The sequence below is a fragment of the Ambystoma mexicanum genome, chromosome 10 (genome assembly GCF_040938575.1).
Source record: "Ambystoma mexicanum isolate Mex_15411 chromosome 10, UKY_AmexF1_1, whole genome shotgun sequence".
Taxonomy (NCBI): Eukaryota; Metazoa; Chordata; class Amphibia; order Caudata; family Ambystomatidae; genus Ambystoma; species Ambystoma mexicanum.
This window is the reverse complement of record NC_090932.1, coordinates 695,958,278-695,977,350: the sequence shown is the minus strand read 5'-3', so window position 1 is coordinate 695,977,350 and position 19,073 is coordinate 695,958,278.

The window sequence follows — 19,073 nt, the reverse complement described above, 5'->3', positions numbered from 1 at the left end:
TCTGTGTATGCAAATTGGCCCTTGAACAAGCACAAGACATTGTACTTTACGATTGACTTCAATATCTATAAAATAAACACTCCATTGTTTGTCCATGGACTTATTTGATAAGGTTCACCTCAATGGAAAACACAAATAAATGATTACAGTATTAGAGACATAAATAAGCATTAGGGTCATGCTACAGCATATTCAAGAACCAGTATTATCTGTAGCATTTTAGCCACTGGGGGGGAGGGGGGTTATTGGCAACTGCTTACTGTGCCATTGAACAGATATATGAAACATGAAGGGAGAATATTCACAGGAAATACCCACCCTCTGGTATCAATCTCTGAATTATTGCAACATCAATTCTGCTAACTTCCATGTGTGTCATATGATTGATAAAGAAAACTAGTTTATGGAACAAAAGTGTTAAAGGTGATATTTATGTATTGCTTCCAAATCAACATATGAACAAACTAAATCTATGCCTTGTCAACACGTGTTTCATTCACTCTCTGAGCTTCTTCAGGGCGTTATGTTAATGGATTCTTCATTATTCCATTCCAATTATGTATGACTTGAACAGAGATGTATTAGTTGATCCCAGCTGGTAATAATGTATTCCTTTTGTTCTAATCGGCAATCTCATGTTTATTTTCTAACAGCCTTAGAGTTAGGTTTGATTTCTGTTTGTCTGTTTTCTCCATGAGTTACATGACACGCATGGAGTTTCGCAGAATTGATGTTACAAATATTATCTATAGGCCTGATCTCTCAAGTCTCTTCGCAATCCTGATTTTCAAGTCCTCCGCGTTCATTTTTTATTTTTATTTTTATGGAATGCATTTAGTAGTGGTTTCATTTGCTATCGACTTTGTACGCTTTCATGGCTGCTAGTTTCCGTGCCAAGGAAAGCAAAAGGAAAATGAGAGAAATTGAAAGGAATCATAGTCGGGTTCCTTAAGGACACCATTTGGTTAGCGACCAAATTGCTTGCGATTCTAAAATGTCTGCAGGCTGACCGAATAAAAATACAGAAATGCGTATATTTCTTTGAAATGGAAATACGCAGAAGGGCGCCTAAAGGAATCACAGAATTCCCCCAGAGGAAACCCACATGCATAGAAAAGTCCCTCAATAAAGGGCCCAGGGGCTGCAGAGTGTGGACGAGTAGCAGCAAAGGTTCTGGGAAAGAGGTGGAAAAGTTGAAGAGTGTGCCTGCAAACAGACCACAGATAAACTGAGAGAGCGCGGCAGAGAGGCTTATCAAAAATATTTGAGTACAGATAATACGCTAATAAGTAAAGCATCCAATAAGTTCCCAAGAGACCAATAAGTCAAAGAAAGGTTCTGTGTGAGAAACATTTCAAGGTTTCCTTTTTCTACAAGCCTGCCAAAGGTAACTAGAGGACACGCAAAGCAGCTAAACGACCACGTCTCGAGCACAGATATGCAGCAGGCAACTGGAACACAGCAAGTTAGTAAAAAAAAGAACTCTGGTGGGACATGATGTACTTTTGATCTCAATTTATCAGCAAATATAGCATTGCTGCATTATGACAACAACAAAAAACATTTGCCCTTTGCTGGTTTTGCAGGTATCGAAACCTGGAATTCAGCTGTCAAATAATGTAGTCATAAGTTTAATGTTTATTTTTTGCCTTTGAAAAACCTTCATGCATATTGTTACGAACATAAATCACTAGAAAGTGTACTTGACATTGTGGACAATTTCTTAGACAACCAAGTGATCCACTGGCCTCTGTCTACCATTCAACACAGGCAACGTGACCTTTGATATATATGCCATTTTACCTTAAACATGTGCATTTTTTGAATTTTTGAAACGGGCCTATCCCCTCACCAAGCATGTCACCTTTTAATAGTCCTTTGGCTCAAAGTCATACATGATCGACAGTATGTTTCCTCTTGGCCACAGAAGTCTCTCTTAGCCAGTTCCGCCCATTTGGAGGTGTCCTCGAATCCAGGCCAGCGAAGCACGTGTCTCTTGTACACTAAATTGATGAGCCTCACAATGCATAATGAGTCAATATTGCCCAGCCTTGCAGGCCAACCCTTGCAGTAATAGTCTTCCACCCTGAGTTAAGGGCCTGAGGAGAGCCCGACCTCACAACGTTACCATGATGGGTCTGAGGAAAGCCCAACCTCAAACGTTACCATGATGGGCCTGAGGGAAGTCTGACCTCACAATGTTACCATGATGGGCCTGAGGAAAGCCCCAACCTCACAACGTTACCATGATGGGCCTGAGGGAAGCCTGACCTCACAACGTTACCATGATGGGCCTGAGGAAGGCCCAACCTCACAACGTTACCATGATGGGCCTGAGGCAAGCCTGACCTCACGACCTTACCATGATGGGCCCGAGGGAAGCCCAACTTCACAACGTTCCCATGATGCCTTGCTTTATGTGCACTAATTAGCTGACAGGTCCTCTATAGTGGTGTATCTTGAACATAGTATGTGTTGGATTATCAGGTCCGAGTTGACCCGTACTATCTATGCATCCACGCCACTCCTATCACTGCCTGCTCCAGGTACTCCAGCACCTCGTTGCTAGTGCAAAACTGTAGCACAGGACATTTCCACTGATGTCTCCTGATGTGGCTGTCATCCAAGCCCAAAAGTATTTACTTAAACGTGACCTTTGGGAAGCATTCATTAGGTCGACTGTATACCAGCCCACAGTTTCCCACCATTTTAGCTGGGGTACAAACCAAAATCCTGACTGCAAGCCTTCCCCTACTTCCCTTATCGGAAGAGCGAGTTTTACAAAACAGATTAATTGGAGCAGGAATTAATGACAGTGATCATTTGCATTGGCACTCCTTAATGATGAAGATGATATTAGAAACCTGACGGTGGGGCCCCACCTGACAGCAGATACATTTCCTGATAATACTTCCCCCTTAACGATCACCTTACTCAGGTGATGCACTGCCACCTGGGCTGTCAGGGAACCTTCTGCAGTACACTGACACAGACTGGAGGTTGATGCCTGATGTTGGTCCTCAAGACTGATCATGGAGCCAAGTGGTGTAACACAGAATGTGTGGGACTCCTTGTGAAGCACTCTGAGGGCCCACCTCCAATCTTGGCAACAACGCACAGGCCATGCCCCACATCATGCCTGCCTGGACCACCACACATGCACAATGCGCAAGATGATCATGCTGCTGCAGGGGAAGAGAGACATTCCCCATCATTTGGTGAACTTCCGTACAAGCCTGAGAAAGGCCAGGGGGAGGGAGACATTCCCCCATGAGTTGTTGAACTGCCGCACGCCTGAGAAAGTCTATGGTAAGGGAGACATTCCCTACATCAGTTGTTGAATTGATGTACAAGTCTGAGAAAGTACATGAGAAGGGAGACATTCCCCTAGCAGTGGTCAAACTTCCACACAAGCCTGAGAAAGGCATGAGGAAGGAAGACATTCCCCCATCAGTTGTTGAACTGCCACAGAAGCCTGAGAAAGGCATGGGGAATGCAGACATTCCAGCAATCAGTTGTTAAACTGCCACAGAAGCCTGAGAAAGGCCAGGGGAAGGGAGACATTCCCTCCATCAGTTGTTGAACTGTCACAGAAGCCCAAGAAAGGCCAGGGCAGGGGAGACATTCCATGATCAGCTGTTGAACTGCCACAGAAGCCCGAGAAAGGCCAGGAGAAGGGAGACATTTCCCCATCAGTTGTTGAACTGTCACAGAAGCCTGGGAAAGGCCAGGGGAAGGGAGACATTCCTCCACAAGTTGAATTTTAACTTTATTTTGAGAACTCTCAACTTTATACAGTGACGATGTTTGAGCCACTGTCCAGAAGAAAATAATAATTCTCCTGGACCAAAACTGCCAAGGAAGCCTGAGAAAGTCCAGGGGAAGGGAGACATTCCCCATCAGTTTTTTAACTACCACAGAAGCCTGAGAAAGGCCACTGGAAGGGAGACTTTCCCTCACAAGGTGGATTTGAACTTTATTTTTGAAAATATCAACTTTATACAGTGAAGGTTTTTGATCACCTGTCCAGACGAAAAGGATTGTTGTCCTGGACCAAAGAAATCTACTACTTCTTCACTTTTGTTTATAGTGTAACGGAAAGAGTTAGGATTCTGACATCAGACAGGGGACTTTCTACTTTGGACAGTCTGACAGACCCATCAGCATTTTAGTTGAGGCAGGGAATCCCCTCTTAGAAATAGGGCAAGTTAGAGTTTTCTTTTCATCTATCTTTTGAATACAACTTTATGCCAACCACCATGCCACCACTGTGTCAGAGTCCTACTTCTACTATGGGGGCAGGAGGTCAGAATCTAGAGGTGGACACAATGTTGTAATGTTTCCATTATCAGACATCTTTATTAAAATAAAAGGGTTGGATAAAAACCTCTCTGTCCCTATCCTAAAGAATGTTTCCCTGTCTAGGCAACTAAAACTAAAGATCAGTCTCTGTTAACATTATATAAACTGTCCTTGTTTCCACAACATCCTCATGTGACCCTCACACTGAAAGTGGATAACTAAGGGTGCAAAGAAATGTCCCTGTCTTATGTTTGGCAAAAAGTGTTCACAATTAAAACAAGTTAGATAAATCCAACAAAAATAGTATTTTCCATTTTCCAAAGAGAAGCCCTTGGGTCCAGAGGGTAGTTCCCTTCCCCTGGATATTTAGAGAGGATGGCAAAAATGTCATTTTCAAACAACAGTTACTTTGGTTCTTTATACCAGATTCAGCAAGTTTCTGTGCAAACAATATGTTTCATACCATTTAGCTCCTTGGTGGGGAATCAGTGATGACTACACTGTATTCATCACATACCCTTCCCCTGAAGATCTGACCTCCCGCTCTAGGGTAATTGGTTTGGTGAAAACCAATAGCCTCCCCCATATAAGGAAGAGGTTCCTTAGTTTTGGTTTCCCAATCCCAAACAGGGCCTGTTAACGGAAATTTCTCCTTTTCCCATGAATAAATTGGAGAGCATGGAAGGGATGTCTCGCTAGAATTTCTCTGGATCCTTTCAAAATTGTGGAAGTCTGTACCAATTATTGTTTCTTCGGGTAGTCCTGGAATGACAGCAGCATTTATCTTAGTGGCCTCCCCTTGAACCTTAATAGTAGCTGGGGTTTTATGATACATTTCTTCATCCCCATGTACACAAGTAACCTTGATTGGGGTTCCTTTTTTCCGATCTCTGGGGGATATTAAATCAGATCTTATGGTTGTTTGTTTATTCCCAGTATCAATCAAGGCTCTGACTGGACTCTGTTAACTACTACAGATTCACGGGTCTCAAATGTATTGCTATCAAGAAACAAATTACTAGTAACTTCTACTTCTTCCTCATTTAATTCACCCTCCTCCCAGTCCTGTCCCATCATACAGCCAATCTCCAGTGACTCCTCCATTTTATTAGGAGTAGAATGTAGGGCTAGATGTCCAGGTTGCCCACATGAAAAACATACCAATGATATATGTTTTTGGATTTGTCCCTCTTCAGCTCGCAGCTCTCCCTTTTCTTTAACCGTAATTGGCTTTCTTTCTCCCTTACATGATTTTTTCACTGGGATTTTGTAAGAGCTGCCTTGGATTTTATCTTTATTTACTGAAGGAGGAAAGCGAGAGAACCCTTTTGGGCTCTTCAATTTTCTGTAGATTGCGAAGATGACGATTGGCCTCTGTGAATTTCTGGGCTGTTTCAGTAGCTAAAATCAGACTAGGTCTGTTCAATTGTATAATGTCGTTTTGTAAGTAGGGTGGTAACACATTTATAAATTGTTCTATGGCTAAAGTTTCTAGTACCTCTGGTAAAGATTTTTTTCTAAACCATAAGGACAAGGTATTCTGTACTCTAACTGCTAATTCTACTCGAGTTCTCAGGTTGCAACTTAATGCTTCGAAGTTTTTGTTTGTAAAAATGGTCCGTTTGGCACACCTTTTTCACTTATCCTGTTTAATATCCTCAAAAGATGTTGTTCCCAATGGCGGTTTGAAACATTGTCTTGTTGTAGAAGCGCCTTACAAATATCCAATAAATAAATAAATACATAAATAAAATCCAACAGCTGATAGGAATTTTGAATCTCTCCTTTCAGTAAAGTGGCTAAATAACAGGTTTTTAATTCACTTCCCAATTGAAACTGTTGGGCCAAGCGTTCAAAGTTTAAGAACATGTTTCTCAAATCTTGCCCTTCTATATAGGGTTGCAAGACTCCATGTGGTAATATGGGTCTTTGGGAAGAGGGAGCAACTCTTTCTAGTCCATCCTGAAATTTATTTTCTGCCTGAATTTGATGAGATGTTAATTGAGTTAGGAGATCTTCTAACGTTGACATGTTGCTTCTTCTTCCAGGAGTTTCTTCCAAAGATATAGAAATATCTTGATCATTCTAAAAGATATCTGAGCCCTTATCTAGTTGATCAAGGAAGGGAAATTATTCGTCTTCCTCAGGAGATGCGTCTACATCTATTGGGACACTTGAAGCAGAATTATAATCAGTTAATGCATCCTGTCTCACTGGGATTTGAATAGTCTTCTTGAGACTGGGTTCAAAATCCAGAAAAGCGGTTGGAGGTAGATACATCTCTGCTTGTGTGACCACATTTAGTTTACAATTGGGTCTTAAATTATAATCTAATACCTTATAAGTATCCAACAAAGGTTGACTGTGAAACATTTTTTTTTTGATGATGGAGAGGAAAAGCACATTTTTTCAAGATCTTTTCTTTAAGACTTAAAATAGAGTCAGCGGGGTTAACCTCAAGTGGACCATTACCATTCTCCAACTGCTGGTTAATAAGCTCCAGCAGAGCTGGAAGCTGAGGTGGAAGCGGTCTGCAGCAGTCCGCGGCTGTCCGGGCAGCAGAGTGTAAAAGTGGGCATGGAGGAGGCGAGAAGACGCCGCTGGAGTCAGCGGCCGCGCTGTGAAGATATGGGCATGGACCTGCAGAGCCTTCTGAAAAACCCTTATTGTCAAAAGAGAATTGCATCTGCTCCGGCCTACCCGAGGAACTTAATAATGGAGGCAGGTACGGGTTTGTGTGATTTTGTATATTCCAACACGCTGCAAACCCCTTGCACAACCTGACAGTGAGAACAACGAGAACCCCGCAACCCCTCACCCTTTGTGCTGGCAACAATAGCAACACTCTCGATTCACTAACAAATCACTCACCGTCTGGAAGGGGGATGGGGGGGCGGGAGCTGTCGACCTGTGACCGCCGGTGAAGGATGTGATTGGACGAGCGGACCAGAGGAGACGACACCTGAGCCCCCGAAGATTCTGCCGGGTGTGACGCTCGGAACTGGAACGGGACGGAAGTGCGACGTGCAGGGTACATTCCAAACAGCAGTGCCCGTGCTGGAGACGGAGGCCGAGCCTGTGGACGGATCCGGACCCTGCCCCAGACAGACAGACAACAGCGGGTTCTCTCCCAACCTGAGGTTCATACGAGGTGTGATGTGGGCCAGGACATGGCAGTGCCCATTTTGGGTGCTGCAGACCCACCTCACCCTGTAGACTCTCGTGCAGAAGGAATCAGGGAACCCTTAATTGATGCCCTGTGAAACCTGCCCAAAACTGGCCCAAAATTGGGGCGGTCGTAGAGGACTTGGAGAATACGGACCCCCCCTTCACAAACTATGAAGGCAGACCCTTAACCATGCTGGCACCCATACCGAATACTCACTCCACTCAACAATTTGCCATAGAAATACACCCAATAATGACGCAGCCTGATCTGAAGATTCCTACAAATTCTGAGCTAATAAACATCACTCAAATCGCAAATATCTCGGGATCTTCAGACTTCAATAGCTCTGTCGAAGACAACATAGAAATGCTAAAGGACCTCCTTTTAGATCAATCTAACAGGGACACCGATTGTCCCCCATGTGATGTTTCACCATCGGCTTCCACAGGGGGAAAGGCAATAGAACTGAATCCGTCAGTAAGAGGCAGATTAAAACATGCCCCAAGGAAACCAAGGTGCAGAAATCAAAATGCAAACCAGCCACGTAAAAAAACAAACCTTAACACTTACAAACTCCAACCAAAAAAATTAGTAATACGAAAGACAATTCCAGGAAAACCTATGATATTAACACCTCCAAACTCTGTGGCTCGCTTTTTTTCAAAAATCGTCAACCTTGGAGCAATTGCTGACAGACGAACTCTCCGATGCTGAACTACTGGAAGGAGCAGCTTTACCTATACACCAGAGACCACAAGATTACCATAGGTTTACCTGGCCGGTTCTGAGAGTAAACACACCTCCCGCCACAGTACAAACCGGGATTCGGTAATTCAAAGATCCGGGCCAACTTGTCCAAGAGGACAATTTGAAATTGGCCGCTTTGAACCCCCGAACATCTGAAAAGCCTACGGAGTGTTCAACTCTGGAAAAGGACAGTCAAGCTAAAGAGCTGCAATCAAATCTACAGATCTCTAATGGAGCAAGTATGGTAAAAAACAAGGGAATACACCAAGAGTCAACTCTGCACCCCATTTAATGTGACAACACTACACCTACCTTTCCTGAAACTATCCCATCTCAAAACGGGAAGAATGTGCAGGCGGTACCGTGTAAGGCTTCTATCTTGGAACGCGAACTAAGGAATCTCGCAGAAAAAGAAACACAAGCAAGTGGGGAACCTGCTGATAGATCAACAAGATGCCAACGAGCCCCATGCACTGCCCTCCCTTGCGATCACCATCACGGAATATAAGATCTTCAACCCTCATTTCTAAGAACGGGAAAGAAACCCCATCGAAGAAACCTGACATTTTCGCCATAATGTCGGCTGTAACTATAGCCTTAGTGCCTTTTAGTAAACTATATGAATCCATTCACAATACCTTGAAGGATCATACAACATTGGCAGCTATGCTGCACACCAAAATGATTTACTTAGAAGGTTATGTTACAGCTCTGGAAGCAAGGGGGGGCATGGCCTGCTCCAATTTCAAAACCTACGAACCAAAGGAACGAGAAGTAAGACAACAGCAAGAGCAACCGGCAGACCACCTAAAAATTGTAAAAATCTCGATTGCCTCCCAGACTGATGAGGACTTAAAAATGCCCTCCAGTCCCCATGTCACAATGGGCGGCACCAAGGGAAGGGAGCCACCAAGCAGCCCAGCTAGAGCAAATTCCACAAAGCCGAAAGTCACTGCAAACCCAGAGGACAATTTACTAAAACCACCAAAAGCAACAGCCCACCACCCACATAGATCAACAAAAAGAAAACCAATAAACGGCTGTGTGGTTCTGACTTTCGAAGATGACACCCCAAGTTTTGCCTCTGCACAAGCCGGTTACCCAGAAGAAATACAGAGCGGGACAAAAGGGAAACCAATCGCTGTGTTGCCCCTTTCAAAACACAACTGCTCTCAGGGCAAGGAGTCGGTGGTGTAACCACTTTTTGCAAATGGAAAGAGGCAATATAGAAAAGAAGGGAACAGAGTTATAACAACAGAGGCTTTACAAAACCATCCCGAGCCGAATACAAACATCAAGGACAGCAAAGGCAACGAAGGGAGCTTAAAAGCTCCACACAGAAAGCGGACCGTAACACTATCAGGCCCGGAGCCGAGTCTTCCAGAGAAACCACGACAGAATGCCCCATTAGTCCAACAACAAATCGTGATTCAGGACTCTGAACCCAGTATAGATCTTATGGAAATGTCGGAGTGCTCAGTGGAAAACTCAGAATCAGAACTTGTACAATTACCACACTCGGCGGGGAGGTCGAGTAAGGAAACAGACAATCGGAAAAAATCCAGAGGGGAAGCAAGTAAGCCCCTACTTGACTTTAAAAGACAGACGAGACAAAGTATTAAGGAATTTACACTTGAGACCCACGGGCAGCAAGTACCCACTAGAAAGAGTAGCGGAGGAAAAGGGATTTTTAGACAAAGAGCCTCTTTTTCACCCTCCAAACAACAAGAGTAGACCATCTCCACAGAAAAGGACCACCAACTCAAGCATGTCCGAGAAAAGATCAAAATCCAGCCTCTGAGAACCTGAGTTTAGGACAAAAAAACAAGACTGTCTGGAACACCAAAGAAGGACGTAGTCAAAACTACGAAAACAAAAGGGATACTTACATTCCTTACAGTAAAAAGTTGGGCAGTGAGAGGATCTTCAAATTAGAACATGAGTCACACCCTTCCCTCTTCCTCACCTGTTTGTCCTTGGTTGCAGTCTTCTTTGGAACTCCTTCCTACTTCCTCACTGATCGGGACTTGTACAGGAAGGGACGTGAGTCTTCGGGTTCCAGTGTGAGGAGTGCCGACTGCCTTAAGCAGGTTGCGTTCAGTATCCAGGGAAGTTACCGCGGAGGAATCCAGGAAGAAAGGGAAACTGATGTCCAATGCTCAGCGGGTGCCGGGGAGCCCGCGACACCGAGCACGAGACGGATTTCGGGATGAGAGGGAGAATGGCCTTAACGAAGCGAGGCAGGAAAAAGAAGGGATTCCAGGAAGGAGGAAAGGGTAGGTAACTGGAAGATAGACGGAAATGATACACGTGCCGAACAACTCGGATCAGTAGCATTGAGACGCGCAGAGCCACGGGGGTGTGCCTATTTTCTAGGAAGCAGCGCGTTGCGAGTGGACACAAGACAGCAGCGTTTCCGTGCTGTCGGCCATGTTGGGAGGATCTCCGACCTGATGTTGAGGTGAATCATGGACCACGAAGTCCAGAAGGGCCGGAATCGGTGGTTCATGACAGCATGCCCCCTCCTAAATCTTGATCCACCGAGTTTGCCTGGATGGATTCAATGGAACCTTTGCACTAGTCGGGGGCAGTCAGGTTGGAGACTGGTTCCCAGGTGCGTTCGCTGGGGGGATATCCTTTCCATTCCACTAAGTATTGCAGTCAACCCAGTCTGTATCTAGAATCACATATCCTGGAGACTTCGAATTCAATCTGGTAATTGACAAGCACATGGCTAGTTCTAGGAGTCGATCTGGTGGACCATACATACGGTTTCAACAAGGAAGTGTGGAAGACCGGATGTATCTTCTTCCAGGATTCTGGGAGCTGAAGTCGAAAGGCCTCTGGATTGATGATTTCCTTAATGGAGAAAGGTCCATAATACCTTGGAGCCCGTTTGTTTGCCCGTAGATGTCGAGGTAGGAGTTTCGAGGATAACCAAACTTTGTCCCCAACTTCATATGGAGGGCTGGGTCTCCGCTTGGTATCTGCATATCTCTTGAATTCTATCCTGGCTTTCTCCAGGTGATCTTTGGCGTCCCTATGTACGTTTACCAGTCTTTCGATCCAGGAATCAACTGAGGGAACAGGGGTAGGATATGGTAGAACAGATGGAAGAACCAAAGGGTGAAACCCTTGACTGCAAAAGAAAGGACTAGTCTTGATAGCCGAATGATCAGAGTTGTTCTAAGCGAATTCAGCTACCGGAATCAAAAGTGACCAATCATCCTGGACCTTGGTAGCAAAACAGCGTAGGTATTGTTCCAGGGTCTGGTTTACACGTTCAGTTGCTCCGTTAGTCTGAGGATGATACCCCGAGGACAATGCACGCTGGATGCCTAACATTTGGCATAGATGTTTCCAGAACTGGAATATATACTGAGGTCCTCGGTCGGAAATGATCTTGGTAGGTAATCCGTGAAGCTTGAATATGTGTTTTAGGAATATCCCTGCCAATTCAAGTGAAGATGGTAGCTTGCACAAGGGTGTGAAGTGAGCCATATGGGTGAACGGATCGATAGTAACCATTATAGTAGTATATCCCCTGGATGGGGGCAATTCCACAATGAAGTCTGTGGTGATTGTCTCCCAAGGGCGTGTAGGTAACGCGGGTTGGTGTAGGAGACCTGCAGGTTTTCTGTTATCTTACACCATTGATCATCCTCGGCCACCAGAATTGTCTCTGAATGAAGTGGAGAGTTGTAGTGATGCCTCGATGCACCGGATGGAAGGTATCATGACAAAGGCTTATGATCTTGTCTCTCAATCTTTGTGTGGGTACCACCAATCTCTTATCCTTGAAGAGATAGCCATCCTTAGAAACCAGGCTCCATTGATTTGTCTTGATGTAGTCCTCCCAGAGATCAGAAGAAGGTGTTTCGGCACGGACATCTTCCAGGAAGGAATTGGCCTGAGTGACAAACACTGTATTAGGAAACATCTTCAGGAAGGCACGTGCTTCGACAGGCTCATAGTCAGGATGCCTGTATAAGCCATCTGCTATAATGTTGTTGGTTCCAGGAAACTGGTGAATGCGGAACTGGTACTGGGCAAAAAAGAAGGCCAACGGGCTTGACAATTATTTCTGCATTCCAGGGACTGTAGGACTTGCAAGTTTCTATGATCGGTCCGCACTTGCACAGGATGTTTGGCGCCCAAGAGTAGATGCTGCCAGTCGATAAAGGCTTGTTGGATGGCCAGTAATTCCTTTTCCAGGACAGAGTAGTAGGCCTCATTGGGAGTGAAGGCGCGGATAGGTAGGCAATAGGATGTTCCTTCTTTTCTTCGAATTCTTGTTTTAAGACCACCCCAATGGCGTAGTCTGAGGCATCTGTTTCTACCAGGAAGGGCCTATTTATGTCAGGCTGAGCCAGGATGGGACCTTGAGTGAATCTTCGTTTTAGTTCCTGGAACGCTGTCTCTTGAGCAGCAGACCAATTAAACGGTGTGTCTTTCTTTAAGAGTGCCACTATGGGATGCACAATGTCTGAAAATGTAGGGATACATTTTCTGTAGAAATGTGCAAGTCCCAGGAAGGATTGAATCTGTTTTACTGTAGTAGGCACTGGCCAAGAGAGTATGGAGTCAACCTTGACAGGATCCATTCCGATTCCTTTGGAATTCAGCACAAATCCAAGGCAATGAACGGTCTGGACATGAAACAGAAATTTTTCAGGTTTGGCCAGGAGTTTGTTTTCTCGTAATCGTTGTAAAACTGCATTTACATGTTCCCGATGGACTTGGGGGTCGTTGGAATAGATCAGTATATCATCCAGGTATACAATGACAAAAAGGAACAGCATATCTGAAAAGACTCTATCCATGAACTGCTGAAAGACTGCAGGGGCGTTGGCGAGACCAAAGGGCATCACTAGATATTGGAAATGGCCAAAAGGGGTTCTGAAGGCTGTCTTCCACTCATCACCTTTCCTTATCCGAATGAGGTGATAGGCACCCCGAAGATCGAGCTTGGTGAAGATGACTGCTCCCGAACTGCCTCCAAGATGTCAGAAATGAGCGGTAGAGGGTAACGATCCTCGATAGTGCACTGGTTGAGACCGCAGTAATCCAAACAGGGATGAAGTTCTTTGGTATCTTTCTTTGGTACAAAGAATAGAGAGGCACCGGCAGGAGATTTTAAAGGACGAATGGTTCCATTAGCCAGGTTGGTATCCAGATATTCTCGTAGGGCTCTTTTTTCAGGTTCAGATAGTATAAACATTCTGTCGAATGGGATTACGGCTGAAACATCTGTTTCGATGGCACAATCCTCAGGTCTGTGGGGTGGAAGAGTTTGAACGATGGCTGTTGAAAACACGTCCGAGTAAAGTTGATATATTTCAGGCACTTGGGTAATGTTGGACACACATAAAGGTGATTGTTTGGAATTCCGGGAGTTCACAGGAGGGTTATACAGTGAGTCTTGAGACAAACAATGGGACAAGCAGAATTCAGAACCTAGAAAGAGGGATCCGGCTGCCCAGTTGATGTACAGGTTATGTTTCTGGAGCCAGGGCATGCCTAAAACCATGGGGTAGTGAGTGGCCTTTATAACATCAAAACTGAGCTTTTCCTGGTGGTTGTTTATCAAAAGCAATAGTTCCTTGGTCTGATGAGTAATAGGCCCGGAAGATAATGGTCTCCCGTCAATTCTTTCGACAGGTTGTATTATTTCTTTGGGTTCTCAAGGAATATTGTGTCTGACAGCCCAGTCATGGTCTATGAATACTCCCATGGCACCGCAGTCCACTAGAGCCAGGATGGGAAATGAGTCTTTCTCAGTGGGTGACAAGGTTGTTTGGAGAACCACTAAGGTGTTTTGGCCAGGGCCATTTAAGGAAGGAAGGGATGTGGAGCTGGTATCTTTCTCCCGAAGCTGTGCTCCGCTTAGGATCGGGAGCTGGCGTTTCCCGAGCACCTTGGTGGTGCTATAAGGCATTCTCTTACAAGGTGTTTATCAGAAGCACAATACATGCAAAGTCCGGTATTGATCCTACGGATCCTTTCTTGTGGAGAAATTGGTCCGCAGAAGGCACCGACTTGCATTGGTTTCAGGTCTGAAGAATGTTGGCTGGGTGCTTCCTTAAGGCAAGGGTATTCCATGGTTGTCTTTGGGGATGTTGTCTTTGTTTTTCTTTTCTCAGCCTTTCTTTCCTGGATTCTGAAATCGTTCTGCAGGGATAAGTCCATTAAGGCCTGAAAAGAACTTGGGCGGGCCACTCTGGCTAACTCATCCTTGACTTCTTCATTCAAGCCCCTCCAGAATAGGGTGAAACTAGCTTCTTGGGACCAATCAGCTTCTTTAGCTAGTTGTTTGAATCGGGTCACGTAAGTAAGCATATCCTGACTCCCTTGCTTGAATTCCAGAAGTCTTTCCTGGGCACTGTAGACGAGTTCTGGTTGATCAAACATGACCTTAAAGGCTTCTATAAATCCATCATAATTGTCCAGGAGTGGGTCTCCCGAGTTAACCAAGGGAGTCACCCATGTTACGGCATTGCCAGTGAGGTGGGATATTATAAACCCTACCTTAGACCGGGGCGTGGAAAAATAGTAGGGTTTGAACGTGAAATGCACCAGGCAGGAGTCAAGAAAGGAACGCAGGGACTTGGAAGAGCCATCATATTTGTCCACAATACCCCCGACCAGGGCGCTTTCTTTGAACACGGAATCCCGGGACAAGACTAGGTGTTTTAATGCCGCATTTTCGGCCTTGAGATTTTGAACCTCTGTAGTCAATTCTTGCATTCCTCTCATGAGGTCTTGGACTGCAGCCTCCATGTCAGTTCTGATATCAGGTTCTTGGTGTCTCAATCTGTCACACCCTTCCCTCTTTCTCACCTGTTTGTCCTTGATTGCAGTCTTCTTGGGAACTCCTTCCTTCTTCCTCACTGATAGGGACTTGTACAGGAAGGGACGTGAGTCTTCGGGTTCCAGTGTGAGGAGTGCCGACTGCCTTAAGCAGGTTGCATTCAGTATCCAGGGAAGTTACCGTGGAGGAATCCAGGAAGGAAGGGAAACTGATGTCCAATGCTCAGCGGGTGCCGGGGAGCCCGCGGCACCAAGCACAAGACGGATTCCGGGATGAAAGGGAGAATGGCCTTACCGAAGCGAGGTAGGAAAAATAAGGGATTCCCGAAAGGAGGAAAGGGTAGGTAACTGGAAGATAGACGGAAACAATAAACACGCCGAACAACTCAGTAGCGTTGAGACGCGCAGAGCCACGGGGCATGCCTATTTTCTTGGAAGCAGCGCGCTGCGCGTAGTCACTAGAGAGCAGCGTTTCCGTGCTGTCGGCCATGTTGGGAGGATCGCCGACCTGATGTTGCGGTGCATCATGGACCACGAAGTCCAGAAGGGCCGGAATCGATGGTTCATGACAACATGTAGGAGATGTTCAAGATAAGTTGATCTTGAACAGAAAAAACATAATGGCCTTGATCCATTGTATTCCCAACCTAAGGCAGATTTGTTCTGAGGACATTAAAATTGTGGAATTTAGTACCACTGGCAAAAGGGATTGTGTGTACCTACATATTCCATCCCCAATAATTCGAACCATGTTGATTACAGAATAGGAAAGCTTCCAAATGATGGGATACGACTTGCTTAATTGTTGGATGGAAGGAGGGGTGGTCCACGGAGAAAAGAGCTCCAACTACATCCACAAGAAAGAAACGTTAAAGAGTCGACAGGAACACTGGGACACCCCAAGGTCAAGAAGACTTTCCTCGACAGAACGTACCAAGGTGCCCTCCATACGACCAAGGAAAAAATCCATAACTATAGGGGAGGAGATCCTGACCATTGAGACGCACCGAAGTCTACTTAGGACAGAGCAAAGGCCGGAGGTAGAAACCGTGGGGACAGATCGGAACGTATATATGGACCCTGTGGACATTGGATACATCCTGACAGACCCTCTCCAGAAGTTGACAATCACTTTGATCAAGAGGAATCAGACACGGAAAAGGAGGAGTTGGCAACGAGAAAAACTGAAGAAAGTTAAAAAAACAATCATTATAAATGGATATGGATCTCAAAGGCCCAAGCCACACAAAGCTAGCCACCCAAAGGGCCGATTGATAAAGGAATGGACACATTGGAGAACTGGTTAAGGCCACCCTGGAGGAACACATAACAATGGGCAGCTGGAACACCAGAGGCTTTGGCCACCTCCTGGAACCAAGTGATGTCAATTTGGGAGCTTTTGACATCCTATGTCTCCAGGAGACGTGGCATACCAAAAAGCCACTCCTGGATGGTTTTGAACTCTACCTCTCACCGGCAGTCCGGGGCATGAGAGGACGCCCATCCTCAGGCCTGCTGACTGCCATTAGATCTGGGAGTGAATTTCAATACATAAACCCAATGACAATGAATATCCACCTCCAAGTGTCCCTCTTGAAATGGATCCAGCCACACTCAGGAAATAAAAAAGACAAGGGCGGCGCCATGATTCTGATAAACACACACTGGAACCCTGCATCTATTACAAACGAGGATTACCTGGAAATGGCAGAAAACATCCTTGAAGAAGCATACGCAGACGGCCGTCCGAAATGTATCATAATCTGTGGAGACCTGAACGCTGTCTGTCCTATAACTAAAGACTTCAAGGGAATCCATAAAAACGTTCCGTTGAACATGGTCCGCGGACATCTATGGACGTCTATGATGGCCTCTCGGGATATACAAAATTTACAAACATCAGTATCCAAATCCAGTCTCAAAATTCCAACTTGGGAAATAAATAACCAAAGAGCAAACTTGGACCTCATATCTGTCTCGAGAGGGAGATGCTGGAGAATGTGATCGACTTTGAGATAATTAGAACAAATAACAGTGACCATAACCTCTTGAAGGCACTTGGATCTCTATTCGAGAGATCAGGCGCAGAATGGCCGCAGAGATGGAGGCCTGCAAAGGGGGCACTAAGTTCAGATTGACTGCAAAATCAATTGTAGAACTGACTGGCATTCACAGTGACATCTGCAAAAAAACTCAAGACGCAGGCACGAAATGTGCCATTGATTACTAACCACTCTTAACAATCTACAAAACCAAAAGTAAAAGCTGGACCAATAGCGACTTAAAAAATCACCAACATGAAGTCAATAAATTCTTAGTAACAGAGAGGAAAAAATTAAGAAAGATAAAACGGAGGGCAAAAAAGTCTAGCTCTTGTGTGCTTGTAGAACAGGCAAAAGCAGCAACAAAGACCTATAAGAATTGGTTGCGATCCCAAATAGAAATATTATATCAGGCTGATGCCGCTGCAATGCTAAAGATTGTCTGCAGTAGAAAATCTAGAGAATTCTGGACTCTAATAAAAAATGCATCACAAAATCAGAACAATCCCCTGAATAACAATGTGGGAGAAAGAGCATGGACTGATTACTTTACTACTTTATTTCAAAAACCTGGAGATGAGATCTTTGTTAATCAGACTAATCCAAACAATCCATGGACTACAAACTGGGAAATGGAACATATCAAAAAGAAAGTATCCCGCCTGAACACCTCTAGGGCCCCGGGCCCAGACGGCATTACAAACACGGATCTCAAGGAACGTCCGCTAGAATGGGCAGCCTTCATTTACGAAGTAATAACTAACTGCATGGAAGTAAGAGCAATACCCATCTCATGGACAACACCAACAATCGTGCCTATTTACAAAAGCGGCCCAAGAGACCAAGTCAAAAACTATCGCCCGATAGCACTATTAGACGTCATTGGGAAAGTCCTTGGGTCGCTTTTACTTGACAACTTTCAAAACTGGGCAAGAATCACTGGGCTCGAAGACCCTCTTCAATCTGGATTCATTAAAGGAGCACGAACATCGCCAAACATTCTCTTACTGAGTATTCTAAAGGGCAAGATACATGAAGGCAGTCCAAAAATTTACCTCACATATGTTGACCTGGTCCAGGCGTTCAACCAGATCAACAAGGAAATACTGTGGGAGAAATTAACTACATGGAACTGCCTGGAAAGCAAACTAGGGCTAATTAGAGCCCTTCATCAAGACACATCAGTAAGAGTCTGTTTAAACAGAAGGGGCATGCTGTCAGATCAAATTCCAACAGACAGAGGAGTTAAACAAGGGTGTCCCCTTGCACCTACTTTGTTCAACTCCTGCCTGTGGGACATCAAAGACTCAGAATTGAAAGTCCGATCGTTTCCTCCAACTGTTGGCAAGACAACGATTTCCAGACTCCTCTATGCAGATGATCTAATCCTGTTGGATTACATCCCAATAGGGCTGCAGCGCCAACGAAACGAACTTGCAGCCTACATCAAAAAAATAACCTTGAAATTAACAAGGCAAAAACAAAGGTTATGATTATGGAAAAACAAACAAAACGACAGGAGACCTTTTTTTGGATCTTGGAAGGAGGTAAGATTGAACAGGTCAAAGAATTTAAATACCTGGGGTGATTCTAAGTAACAACAAGCAAGAAAGTTCCATGCAAAACCATCTGATGGAAAGAACACAGAGACTAGCACTACAGGCAAGAGCGATAGACAGAAAGCACTGCCGCTTTACAACAGTACCGTTTGTACAATTCTACAAGGGGAAGGTGGTACCTTCACTATTCTACGGCGCAGATGCGTTGCCGATGCTTCCAACAACCTGTTGGCAACGCCTAGAGGGCCTCTTTTGGCGAACAAGGTTGAACTTACCGGCTTCAACACCAGTATCATCAATTCGCCATTAATTGTGCCTCCAGTCATTACAATCCATGGTCGTTAGAAACACAAATGCTCTACAGGTAAATAATCAGCAGCGACCAAATAAACGTGATGAGCATCATTAACTTGGAAATCAAGGGGAAAAAAAGTAATTTACTGG